Source organism: Cyanistes caeruleus, chromosome 7 (genome assembly GCF_971803275.1).
Source record: "Cyanistes caeruleus chromosome 7, bCyaCae1.hap1.1, whole genome shotgun sequence".
Lineage (NCBI taxonomy): Eukaryota > Metazoa > Chordata > Aves > Passeriformes > Paridae > Cyanistes > Cyanistes caeruleus.
Window position 1 is genome coordinate 34,126,643 of NC_141707.1, and position 7,012 is coordinate 34,133,654.

Genomic DNA, 7,012 nt, shown 5'->3' on the forward strand with positions numbered 1-7,012 from the left:
AAGTTTTCCAATAGTTGAGAGAATACTAGAGAGAGCTAAAAAAAACCCAAAACATTTTATCTACCCAGATAAAGGATGTGTGTATATTTCCTCCAAGAAGGGCCACGAGCAAGATTACAGTGTAATTGGTTGGTTTTGGCATAGCTATAGCAACAGCCATATGGGAAGCATGTAATTTCATGGATCTGCACATGGTGAAGTCATGGCAAATTACCAGGAACTCATTTGATGTGGCTGCTCTCCAAGAGTTCAGAGTAGATCAACTAAAACCATTAACTTTCAAAATATAATTAGTCCAACCATATTTTTTTCCTAGATGAAGGATGGGAAAAAGCCCAGCTATAATTCTTGGTGCACTGAAACAAGATGTGTAAAGAGAGAAACTTATAACCTGGGGCTTGTTTATATCCTTGGACTATCATGATGACAACAGCACTGTTGCCTGTTGTATTTGGTAGGTATAACAGCAAATCATGTATCAAAAGACAAACCTAGAAATAGAATTTGACTGAAAATATGATGCCTCAAGAACCTGATATTCTGGGCTGAGGCAAAATCTGCAAAAGTCGAGGGAAACTGTGTTCCAATTTACAGCTTGCTTTTCCATTCAAAATTGGTTATCTGTATGCTGTTATTTTGTTCTTTCTCATAACATCTTAATCCTTTATAAAGCTATCCTAAGTGAACTAGCAGAGGAATGGCAGCAGAATGCCTTCAACTGCAAATCAGGACACAAACCTCTGCCCTTGAGTTGTATCTGTACTGCGCAGGCTCCACACAGTCACACCTGGGAGCCAAGGAATAGCCGTGCATTGTTTGCCCATGATCAGAAAATCTGGGCTTTCTTGTGTAATAAAAACATTATTAAGTGTTCTCAGATGCACCTATTTACTTGCTTGGCTGGAACAAAGGTGTATTGCTGCCTTTTTCACATGACTTACACACTTCAGTTGAACTGCAAACCCAAATCAATCACAGCTGTAAGTGACTGACCTGCATCAACTTCCATGCTCACTGTGTCATGAACATTAATTTGAGTAAAACCCAGGATAAATCTCAAATTTATGTAAAGTCACAGTTTTTAATTTAGTGGTTCTTTTTTTTTTTTTTTTTCCAAAGATGTCAGCCTTTGAAATGTCAGGTGTGCTAAATGAAACCAGTGTCTCCAGTTTGCAGTTTAGCAGCTGTTTAACTGCTATGTGAGCTTTCCAGCAGTCCACAGAAGCCCACAAGGGTAAATGTGAGCCTTTAAACAGTGGCAAGTATCAGAGCAAAAAAAGCTGAACTGGAAAAGAGGATCAAGGTGAACCTAGTGGGTTATTTCACAAAAGAAGTAGCATGAAGAGTCATAGAGAGTACAATGGCACCATGGGTTTTTTTGCTACCCAACCATTTGAAACTGCAAGTAATTGAATGTGTGACGGGTAAATAAATGGGTTTCTGTTCTGAGACATTTTTCTGGCTTTCACCATTGCTTATCAACTTCTGAGAGGGTTTGGCTGCTAATATTTGACCTCTCATTCTAAATAGCTTTTCATAAGAGGATTGTTTAGAAACACTCATATTGTAGGTGTTTGGATTTTTCCTTGGTGTGTGACTTTTGATAAAAAGTATATTCTCTTCAGTTGACCCAAACTGCTGACTCCTTGGATTAGCTTTCAGAAGATAATAGATGTTTTATGGTTATTATATCACATCTATGGTCATTGTGCCACATTACTCTTATTGTATTTACTTCAAGATAATGCAAGGAGGAGAGGAGGAGAAGAATTTGGAACTCACATGGAATTGTCTGTCCTTCTCTGGACAGGGTGCTGCATGAATATACAGTATCAGTCAACTGGACATTATAACAGGCACAGTTTTATCAGAGAAGCATGGATGAGCACTGCCTCTAGGCAAACGGGGACATAACTAAAAATACCCCTTCTGATGGGTTAAATTATTTGTCTGCCTTCTTTCTAGCAGGATAGGGAACGTTCCCTCCACCAGAGCTGGGGGAAGGCAATGAACAGCTCGTGCAGCATCTTTTTCAATTATCACAGCTATCTGCAGTCCAAGTTTCTTATTAAGATGTATGATTTATTTAGAAACAATACACAATACTACTCTAAGTTAGTCAGCAGTGGAACACTTTAAAAATACTATGTTCTTTGGTAAGTATATAACTCAATCTATTTCTAGTGACAATGCTGCTTGCATACAAAATGGAAACAATTTCAAAGCTCTATTTCTGAATGCAGGGTGCGTCCATACGGGGTTTATTCTATCTGCTTGGTAATACAGAAAGAAACTGTTAACTCATTTCTGTAAAGCTGGGGTTCCTTGCTTGTCCTGCTCAAAGACTGTACGAAATTTTCCTGAAATAATACCTTAATGAATCACCAAAAAGTATGAAAGCTGATTTGCAGCTCTACAGTGCTGTGTCTGACACTGTAAGGATCATGTGGATGTCTTTGAAGAAGACCACAGCAAATTTTTAATGATGTGGTCTTCACATGTCCAGTATTAAAAATATGTCAAAACTAACACATTGTATCCAAGTGTTTCTCTCACTCTGCTGCTTTAAAAAACAGTATTAAAAGCAAGCACTCTGGTAAATTATGATAATGAATATGTAAATAGGACAAAATCTTCTAGACAAATAGATTACATTAATTATGTTAGTCGTTACTGTGGGAATAGGGGCATTAAAATCTTTATTTGGAGCACTACATGCCTGTTCAATTTGGTGTGCCATCCTAACAAGACTTGATCTTTATGAACAATGCACTTTGAAACCTTTTGATCTAAAAAAAATGCACCAGCAAAGCCCCAAACCAGTAGCTTTGTTCATGCAATTCCTCACCTGATAGAATTTCATTTTTGGTGCAGTTTTAAGAGCATCTGCATTGAGAAGACCAGTGGTGTTAAAATTAGAAGATGTGAAAAACAAAACTTTACCTCCTGTGTTTCCCTGCAGAACAGCTTCCAGTTTAATCCATTTGTGTGCTCTCTCTATAGAACCCACACATACACAGGAGGTCTCCCTTGCTGATGGGGTAAGAACCAACATGGGACATTCATTCCTTTGCTTTAGGCCCTTCTGAGGAGAATCCCTGCCTTCTCTGGAGCATTATGCATTCCCAGCAAGGGATCAGTTCCCTATTGCCATATTGGGCAATGCTTCCATTCCCTTTGAATACCACCTTATGTTGCAATGTGCCTCCGTGAATCATTGTGATTATTCACCCAGGAATGTGCAAAAGCACAAAGTAAAAATCTGTTCTGTGTTCTGAACATGCGGGGTCAGATTTTCAGCAGTTCCATCTGATTAGACTTGTGCTGAGAGAGCTGCTTGACTTGACCTTTAGAAGAGTTGCTTTAATGGGGATATTTGAGGTAAATAAAATTTACTTTTGGCTCTCTGTTAAGGTCTTTTCTGTGTTTTTGGATCACATCTCCAGCAGGACAGGTATTCATGCTCACACATGCATTTCTGCCAGCCCTGATGTTTAAATAGCTCTCTTATCAACATGCATGAAGGCTACATGTGCAATCCACTCCAACATATGATTTCTCTCAATAGCACGGTAATTCTGTAATTCAGAACACTTCCAAAAGGTTTACTTTCCATTTACTTTTTGGTTTTCTTTAATAGGCTTTCAAATGGTTTTTAAAATTGTCTTTTTTAAAACAATGATCACAACTCATCTACTGAAAATAATTGAGTAATATCAATTTAGTAATTTTCAGTCTGAGAAATCCCATTGCAATTAAGCTTCCTGTTTTCTTTTGTATTATAAATCAGCAGAGTAAAGAGACTGAAGTAAGTGATGACAAGTTCCCCAAATGAGTTGTTTTACTTATCTGTAATTTTGTTACTAGCTAATATTTGCAAGTAATGTTCAAGAGGAAGCAGAAAAAGCTCTCAGTTCCAATTAATTTTCTACAGCCATTTAAAGTAATGGTTGATAAAAAATTGCATCACAAAAATATTTGTGTTTTTTACTTCTATTAAATCTGCAGAGTAACATTTTTCCTGTAAGTACCAGTAGTTCTCATAGGGGTCAGCATAGATTTTATTCAAAATAAAACATTTTTAAGCACTAAGATTTCTTAGAGCCTTGTCATCAAGTAAAACATTTAAGAAAACAGCCATGTAACAGCTCAACAAGGGTCAAGACCACAAAATATTTGTAAATACACAAAAAAGGGACAGAAAACAGAATGAAAATTTTAACTTTAACAGTCTAACTATATTTCATGTATTCATATGTATGTTTTCATTTTAGTCTCTCAAGAATTGGACTGGAAGGAGAAGAAGGCAGTGAGGATAACTGAGGAATAAAATCATTCCCTCAGTCACAGGAGGCTTCTTGCAAAGCTGGATTTAGGATGTGAGAACACGTCAAGGACAGTTGAGGACAAGCATAAGACAGTTAAAACTCATATAATGCAAAGAAGATGAAGTGGAACAAGGATTGCAAATTGTGTGACAAGATTGTTATCCAGTGGCCTAAACCCAAGCAAAACAAAACATTTCCTATTCTGTCACAAGACTCTGCCTCAATAAATCCATAACAGCTCTTCCATTACTATGTTCACAGAAAGAATTAGCCAAATTCATGGGTCCATCCACTGGTAAAGGCACTGGCTGAACTGCATCCTTCCAGATAAGGATGCTGGTACCTATTTATTTCTAAAAACTAGAAGGATGTGCCATGGAAACAACTCCCTTGTTTCCAGCACCATTTTTCCCAGGCATCCATTATGAGACACTGGGGAGACATCAGGATTCTGAGCTAGACAGACTTTTGATCTAAGCCAGCAGGACAGGGGAGCACCCCACTGTCATGCATCCTACACTGAGTCTAGTCCTGAACCCTCAGACTATATCCTTTTCCTAAGGAGAACAGAAGTTGATCAAAACTGACTTTGTCAGTTTGAATTTTTAGTACAGTTTCTTCTGCTGCTTTGCCTTGTTCATCAACATGAACATCTTGTTCATCAATGATCTGTTCCAAATCCTTTTGAAGGAAGAATTTCTCAAAAATAATTAGATTCAATTCCTTTGTAGAGATCTATTATGAGACCAACAGAGTATTAAATTTCATCCTTGGGATCTGGTCTATTTCTTCCAAATCAGCTTTTATATTCTTGTAAGTAGAACATATAGGAGCAGAAACTAAATTAAAATTTTCTTGATAAGTGCAATTTGGAAGGTTTGCATGTTTTGTAGATGTTTTATCTTATGAAAATATTACAGTGATGCTGGGAAATAGATATAATTTTGCTTTGCCTACGAAAACGCTATGCATATAACTAGAATATTCACAGCAAGAAAAATAAATATGCACTATGTGTATACTTTCAAGATACATGTTGTTTTATTACATGTGTTTACTAAAATCTAATTCCTGAAAAAGGCGCGGTAAAAACAGAAATTAAGTCATTCTCATAATAGTTTATTTCAGGGAAGACGCAAAATCATCATGTGAACTTTTAAAATAAGGAAGCAAATTACTTAATCAAGAGCTAAAAATACAGAAGTCCTGTGGTGTTTTTAAGTGTAATAACTACAAACTTCTGGGCCTCTGACAATGTTGGCCTGTTTATCTCAAAGTGCCCCAGGGACCACAGTGTAAGTGCCTCATCCTGTGACGAAGAAATCTTGGCACTCTACCTGAAGGACAACAGTGACCTCCTGTTTGTCTGCCCTGGTCAAAATGCTTAAAATCAGAACCTTAACAAGGTGGATTTAACTGTGTTTTCACGTTGAGGTGCAAACTGCTGCATTGCCTCCTAAAGAAGGAAGCTCATATACATGAGAGGGCACATGGAACTACACACAGAAAGCTGCTCTTAATTCAGGTGGGATTTCATGTGCTTTCCACTGTCAAAGGAGACTATAAAAAGAGAAAATCTGCATATCACAGGTATTTTTCATCACTACTGCCGATCACTGTGGAAAAGCATTTTCCAGGGGCAGCAAACCAAGCTGAGCTTTTTTGTCTATGCATGATCAGGTAAGACAGAAAAGCCTGGGAATTTCAACCTTCCCTGCTCCCTTATTTATTGTGCCTGTTCAAATGCAGCAGGGTTGGTTGTTTTTTTTTAATATAATGCACTCACCCCATTTTAATATAAATTATGCATAATATTTTTCAATATATTATTTAATAAAGGCACTATTAGCTATAGGAAAGTACTACATGCAGTTTCTCTCTCACAGTACTGTAGTCATGACTCTTTGGTTTTCTCTTCAGGTTTTGCTGCTGATGAACTGACTGACCTTGGATAAGCCATGTAAGTTTACTGAGTCTCTGTATAAATACTAAACAAACATTTGCTAGACCCAAGAAAATTAGATGTTGTGAGATGCACATACATTTTTGCAGTTACTTTTTATATATTTTTCAGCTCCTCTGAATTCCACAGAATGCACCATTACAAGAAGACTTCTATTTTCCTGAAGCATTGCCTTAAGAAATTCAATTTACTTAAAATCTCTTTACAAAGTTGTAAAGTCACAATTTCATGTAAAAGCACCATCTTACACATTTTGGTTGAAAGACTAATAGTGATAGTGAGGCCAGAAGAACAACAAATCAATACTGTATTTATAATGTATACTCAGAGTACATCTAAATAGGACACTTTGAACCAAAAGCATAATTCACTGCATGTCCTTGTGCCATTTATGCTATAAATGCTGTGGGGTAGGGGTTGTATCTTACCACTTCTAACAACCAGTTTTATGGGGCATCAAACTTGCTGGATGTCTCTTACTGCCTACTATATGCAAAAAGTACAGCAGGATTAAGAAATTCAGGCTCACAAAAAAAGCCCAAAGCAGTTCCACACTAAAAGTTCTTCAAGTTTTGGTTTTTTTTGGTTTTTTTTTTGTTTTTTAAGAAGTAACTTTTTTTTTTTATCTACAGGAAATAAGCCCAACAGCAACACTCACCCGCATATATGATGATATCACATTTTTATATGAGAGGGAATGGACTTTTTCAATCACTAACCT